Source organism: Narcine bancroftii, chromosome 1, assembly GCF_036971445.1.
Source record: "Narcine bancroftii isolate sNarBan1 chromosome 1, sNarBan1.hap1, whole genome shotgun sequence".
Lineage (NCBI taxonomy): Eukaryota > Metazoa > Chordata > Chondrichthyes > Torpediniformes > Narcinidae > Narcine > Narcine bancroftii.
In genome coordinates this window covers 389821409-389829093 of record NC_091469.1, presented here as the reverse complement: position 1 = coordinate 389829093, position 7685 = coordinate 389821409, and positions in this window count along the sequence as shown.

Below are 7685 nucleotides of genomic sequence, written 5' to 3'. Positions count from 1 at the left end.
AATCACCAACCAGGGACAGCAAACTTCAACCTTTTGATGTGCTGTCAGTGCAGAACACAGGTCATTCAAACCCAATGGAAAGAAAAAAAGATAAAGGAGCAATTAGACCTCAAGGCCAATAGTCTCTCATGAATGAGATGTGAAAAGAGAGAAGAATGGAGAAGGAAAGGTGTGAATTGATGCAAATTAGATGTCACGGAAAATAAAATGAAGGAAAATGAGTGAAAAAGAAGCAATAAAAAATAGAAAATATATGAAATAAATTCTATTAATTTTTAAACCTTGAACAATATTTCATTGGTGACTAAAATTAAAACAGTGGTACTGTTTGAAATATATCTTGCAGAGGTCAACCTTTGTTTTCATCAATTATGAGCATAAGAACGAATCTGCTCAGTTTTAGTGGTTCCTTTTTCTGGGCTGCAGATTCAGCGCCATCATAGAATCAAATATCTCCTCATCAGTAGTCTCATGTTAAATAGTTCCACTGAGTTTCTGTGAAGAGTTTAATTTGCATTAGTTTCTTTTCTGCATATACTCATTGAACTCTGCTATTTTCTAGGAAAATCTGCACTAACAATGGCCTGCAGGGATTGATGTTGGGATACCTGTTGCTTGCGATTTATATAAATGACTTGGATGAAAAGTATGTGGGTGGGTAAAAAGTTTGCAGATGATACAATCATTGGTGGAGTTATGGACAGCGTAAAAGGATGTGAATGAATTCAATAGTACAGATATGGCCAGAGAAATGACAAATGGAATTTAATCTGGACATATATGAGATTTTGCACTTTGGGAGGCCAAATGCAATTGGACTCTATACAAATAATGACAGGACTCTTAAAACCATTAATTTGGGTTCATTGAAAGCGGATAGGATAGTAAATAAGGCATATACTGTAATATGCTTGGTATCATTGAGCATGGCATGGAGTATAAAAGTAAAGAAGACGTGTAGCTATATAAAACATGGGGTGGGCTGAACTGTGTCCAATTCTAGGTTCCCCTACAGGAAGGATGTGGAAGTTTTGGAAAGGTTACATTGAGGTTTACCAGGATGTTGCCTGGTTTAAAGGGTGTGAGTTATGGGGAGATGGTGGAAAAACTTAGTTGTTTTCTCTGGAGCAGAGGAGTGACCTGATAACCTTATAGCATCTTGAGAAGCATTGATAGGGTGAACAGTTCAAAGATGTTCCCCAGGTTAAAAGTATCACACTAGAGGGCATGCAGTTATGGTGAGTGGGAAAATATTTAAGAGAGATACATGGGGCAAATATTTTACACAGAGTGTTGGGTGCCTAGAACAAGTTACTAGTGGTAGTGGGGGGAAGCAGATTCAATAGGAACATTCAAGAGACTTCTAAATAGACACATGAATAGGAAGGAATTGGAGGGATATCTATCTGGGGTAAGCAGCAGATTCTAAGATTGATTTGGACATCATGTTTGGCCTAGACATATGGGCCAAAGGGCCCATTCCTCTTCTGTGCTATACTGTTTTTAACACTGCATGATAAATTACTTTAACTCTTTTGTGGTTCTGAATTTCCAGCAAAACACAGCTCCTGCAATGTGAGGGATTTATGACAAATCTAGATGGATTATTTGTGTTAGGGTGATCAATTCTCATGTAATCATTGAGAGGCTTGCTTCCTGAAACATAATCTGGCAGTCACTCCTAGACTATTAATTAGTGCTTTTAGCTAATATCTACAGTTGTCAACATGAGCCAGAAAATGACATTTCATTTTGTCTAATTAAAATTTTGGTGAAAGAGTGATTGATTGAAAATCCAACATGCTTCCTATAAAATATAGAAAAAAACCCAGCTTATTCTTAAAGCTAAAAGTAAGAAGCATGTAATTTTTCAAGTTGTTCCTCATTTCCAGGAACTTTGCAATGATCAATCCCCTTTTCACCTGTAAATTAGCAGTTGTTACATTTCTTGATAAATTTATAACATTTCTTGGAATATTAAATGAAAATATTGGGAAGTACTTTGACAAATTCATTGTTTAAGTATTTAAAAATTCTAATTAGAGTTTATCCAAGGACATGTAAACAAGCTAAAGTCAGGATTAGAGAACTAATGATGGTTTTCCTTTTGGAGCTGGCTATTTGGTTTCTGATGATGGGTTAGCCAAAGTACAAGTGCTTTCTGCAGTGACAGAGTGCTAGTGATTCTCCTGACCACTAGAGGGAGTCAGAGATAGTTTGTTGCAGCTTTGGTTGGATTCAAGATGGAATCCTCCACATGGTCCTGAGTAAGTTCTTTAGCTAATAGAGTTGTTTAAAAAAAAACCAAGTTTCTTTATTACAATAAAAGAAACATCACATGGTACCAGGAGAAGAAACACTAGGAGTGAACAGAGGGTACATCAGTCCATATCAGCTGAGACATAGAAAGTGTGAAGACTACTGATGCAGTAAATTGGATTGGAAATGTCATCCACGAGTGGAGGCTGTTCAAACAAAGATTAGTCCTGTACCTGCAAGCCATTTGGAGTTGATAGAAAACCTGATACATGGAAGACTGCACTGTTATTTAATGTGGTGGGACCTCAAGCACTAGAAGTTTTCCACACATTTGTATTTGCCAAGGCAGATGACCAATGCAAGTTCAACAAAGTTATTGAGATGTTTTATAAGCACTATTCACCAAAGAAAATAAAATGTTCTAAAGGTATGTGTTTCTCTTGTGCATGCAGCTGCAGGGAGAGAGCTTTGATACTTTTTAACAGACTTAAAATTTAAAAACAAGAACATGCAATTTAGATTGCTGCAAGATTCAATGATCCATGATCAAATTGTGTTCAGGATTATTGATAATAAAGTGAGAGAGAGAGGTTGCTGCGAGACTCAGAGCTTACCTTAGCTGGATTTGTGAAGATATGCCATGCCAGTGAATTAGTTCTGCAGCACGTGAAAAAGTTCAGTGATAGTGCACAAGTCAGTGAAAATTAAGGGATAATCTTAGCCACCATGTCTGGATGCACACATAAACATAAAACGAAATATAAGAAATGACAAAAAGATGGAGAGACATTCAATTGTAAATGATGTGGCACTCAACATGCACCAAAACGATGCCCTGCCTATGAAAAAGTCTGTAATAAATAAAAAGGGCAGAATCATTACGCAAAGCAATGTTGTTCCAAAAGGAAACAAAACAGAAATAAAAGTGTGCACACTATAGAAGAAACTCCTCTCAATTATACATTCTTTGTGGAATGGTAGTGCAAAAAGATTATAAACCAGCAGGCACTGAACAACCAAGCGTGAGCAGAGTCGGGCAGGACAAGTGGACCATTTCATTGCATAAAAATGGATTAAATATTCCTTTCAAGCTGGACACAGAGGCAAAGGACAAATTTATCTGTGAGTGTGCCATCAGGCCAGTGAAGATCCATGCAAATCCTGTACAACTCAACGCCTACAATGGACAAAGCATTGACATGGAAGGTACACTCAAGGTGAAAGTTAAAGATAGAGGACCACCTCAGGTTTGCAATAGTCCCAGATAGATATGAATCACTGCTTGATGACAAAGCATGTGAACACCTAAGCCTAGTCAAGAGGGTGTACACACACCAGGAAAACTTGTTGTGTTAGCTGATGGGTTATTAAGGGCAATGATGTGGAGTGAAGCACATAATGAGGGTTCCACAAGACCGATGTGAATCTCCAGTTGAATCTGATCATTGAATCTCTTCCCATATCTGTCATGAAATCCAAGCAGATCACACCTGAAATAGTTCTACAGAAGGTCATCAAGAATCTGAATGAAGGATGCCCTAGAGGTGAATGTCACCCATACTACAACATCAAAGCTGAGCTGAGTGTTGTCAATGGGCTTCTACTCAGAGACGGCAGAATTATCATTCCTCAATCACTGCAACAAGAGATGATGAAAAGGCTGCATGAAGGGCCCCTTGGAATGGATAAATGCAAGAGGAGGGATAGAACTGCTGTTTATTGGCCAGGGATAAATGCTGACATTGACAGGATGGCCTCAAGCTGTGAGACCTGTTTGAAACATCACACAAAGCAGGCAAAGGAATCCATGATAATAACTGAAGTACCAGCAGAACCATGGCAGAAAGTTGGGACTAATCTGTTCCACATGGTTGCGAAGAATTACTTGCTGGTTATTGATTATCTATCGAACTATCATGAGATTGCCCTGCTTTCTAACATGTCTGCTGCTGTGTGATCATATATGTGAAATTGATATTTGCAGTGACAATGGGCCATGCTACAGTTGTAGAAAATTCCATAACTTTGCAGAAGAGTATGATTTTTGACATGTGACTTCAGGTCTTCTGCATCCACAGTCGAATGGTAAAGCAGAGAATGGAGTTCACATAGTTAAATAGTTGTTCAGATCTGTATCTAGCTCTATTGAGTTACAGAGCTTCGCCACTTGGACATGGCATGTCACCATTGAGCTTCTGATGGGACATACACTATGCACCACACTTCCCTACTCTGCAGACGCAAACAAGAACAGATGTCAAATGGAAACAAAAGTGTCTGCATTGGAGACAAAAATCACGAAGCTTAGGGCCACTGGCACAACATGACACGAGACAGATTCCAACACTGGGGACAAAAAGGCCATTGTTCTGGGAAGTAAATCCAAGATCCTCCACTGTTAGAACAGAGGATGGTCAAATACTGAGGAGGAATCAAAAGAGCCTGCTGAAAACAGATAACACTGCAGAAACAGACGAATACAGAAGATCCAGCCTGCACAGCAACAGAGGAAACACCACCAGAGCTAGACAGTAGTGGACCAGCAGAGCTGACACAAGCATTATCAAGGCACCTGACAGACTGATTCTCTAAAAGAAAAAGAACTGTACTCTTTTATTGTGATGCACTTTAAATAGAAATGAATGCTGTATCAGTGTGTCATGTTGTTAAATTAAACATCTCAAGGAAAGGGGATGTACTAATAGAGTGCTAGTAATCCTCCTGACCACTTGAGGGAAACGGAGACTACTTTGTTGCAGCTCTGGTTGGATTCAAGATAGATGCCTCCATACGGTCATGTAAATACAGTGGTTTTAAAAGAGTTTCTTTATTGCAATAAAAGAAACATCACACTTTCCAGTTTCCACTAACAGATTGCAGAGCAAAGAGCTGGAAGGTGACTGATTGTAAACCAACCAGATGGAAAGGCCAGGGTAAAGCTGTCTCATCCACTTGATTTTCCTATGCAGACCTCAAACTGATGCTGATTGTTTGAGACAAGGTAACAAAAGCCTATTTGTCACATCTCTAATGCTGCTGATGGATGGCCCCAGAAGCATCACAAGTCAAAAGAAACAGTGGCCTTTGTGTTGCTAATAACACAAAGACTTTAAAAAAAAAGCAGTGCATGAAATGAAACAAAGATGGGGAAGAAGAGAATGTTTGTCTAATTTAATTGAGTGTTGTTGAACAAAGACAGTTTGCTCTTATTTCACAATCAAACAGAATCCATTACATCACTCTAGTTTTCAAGTGAATAACTTAACCCCTTGTACTCAGAATGTCTCCAGGCATTCATCACCAGTTCCTGATTCATAGCAAACACATTCATCAAGAACACTTTTCTAAAAGTTAACATTCTCATGGTTGTCTTTGCAAATGGACTGGGGATAACAATGGAGCAGTTAAAATACTGTAGTTACAAATTGAGATAAATTCATGTGTCATTTTTCATTTTTAAGGTCAGAGTTGTATTAGTTGGCAAATGAATTGAACCACCTGCTACATATACCAGTTATAGGGTCAGAAATTTTTCAGAAGCCTTCACAATGAACTTCTTCCTTATCCAATTTATCTCAATGGGCTGCAAACTTAAGTGTTGCCAAATAGATCTTGGATTCAGCCTCGCGGAACGTCACGAATCTGAGATTGAGCAAAATGGGCGGAAAAGAGGTGCTTGGACAAGTGGAAGTATGTAGGATTTGAATGCAGTCTGGCTTTCCCCATGCAAAACACCTTTTGCAAACATAATAATGATCAGAACATACCAAATTAGTGATGAAAATGGTCAGTTGATGCCTTCAAAATTTCAATTTGCCTCTTTAAAGCAAGAAAATATTTTGAGAACTAGGCAACATCCCCATATTTAAAAAAATGACACCATTGTCAAGGTTAAGGAGATGGTTGATCAACCAACTTTAGTTTGAGGAAGCATTACCACAATAACTTCAATTTCAGGAAGTTATTATTAACTCAATCACCTTTAAAAAGAATGATTCTATTGATGAACCAAAATGTCCTGTAAGTCATGGGGAAATGAAGCATGAGTGATTTATGACCAGGCAATGCCAGAGGTTCCTTGCCACACTTCATTAATGATGCAGTGACCTGTTTTCACAATGCTAAGTGAGCCTCCTGAATTGCACTCCAGAGATCACAGTCAGTTATCAAAGTGTTTCTGTTTATCATTAAATGCTATGCCATGAAAATACCAGTAACCCATAAAGAGATTATTAATAATTATAATTAGCTATATTTGCATAATTGTACTTTTATTATAGATTTATTTAATAAGATAGCTGTTCAGTTATTAAATGAGCTTTAAGATTAATCATCCGGACTTTTTGAACAGACAGATTATAATGAATATAAACAAAGCTTTGTATGAAGAAGAAAATGTATTGACTTTAGGTAAAGCAGCAAATAGCTTTTAACACCTACACATTATTTCTTTTATTTTTAAAGTATTTTTATTAATTTCAATAACAGTAAATTTGTACAGTACAATTATGGAATGTCCCACAGAAAAAAAGATTTTAAAAATTCCCACAAGCATAATCATATAAATGAATTCCAAAGCATATTCATAATAAAGGACATAATAAATTTAAATTAAGCAAAACCCTTAAACTGTACAGTTATATTTAAAATATAGTAATCGACGAATAAAGAAAAAAAATCTTTAATCAAAACCCCCTTCCATTGACAAGGTTAGAAATTAAACCTAGCATATGGGTATCGAGTGATGACAACTCGGAAAATGACAAGACAACATCGAAGTTTAGAAGTATCTTAAAACTTTAGATTATGATAATAGTCCATGAAAGGGCCCCAGGACTTTGAAAAATTAGTATTTGTATTTTTAATGGCATATCTAATTTTTTCTAAGCTTAAACAAGACAAAATATCATTTAACCATTATAAGTGTGTCGGTGGAGTGCTATCTTTCCATTTGAGCAGTATTGCACAACTGGCTATTAATGAAGTAAAAGATAAAATTTGGCTTTGAGATGAAATCAATAAAATATCATAATCAGATCACCTAAACAGGGCAATTAAAGGGCAAGGTTCCATTTTAACCTTAAGAATCACCAATAGTGTGTGAAAAATATATTTCCAAAATGTTTCAAGACTAGGTCAAAACCAAAACATGTGAGCCAAGGAAGCCTCTGCAATTTTACATTTGTCACAGAGGATTTATAAAAGTGAGCTAATTTAGCTTTAGATAATATGTACCATTTTAAATTGCACTAGACAACATCAGCACAAAGGGAAATTGTATTCATCAAATTACAAATGGAATCTCAAACTTCTTCAGAAAATGAAAGTTTCAAATCCTGTTTCCAATTGCTCTTGTGTAACCTCCTCTTTATATAATTGGATTTTGTAATCTTTCCCCTCCTTGTCCCATTATATCTAATCACTTT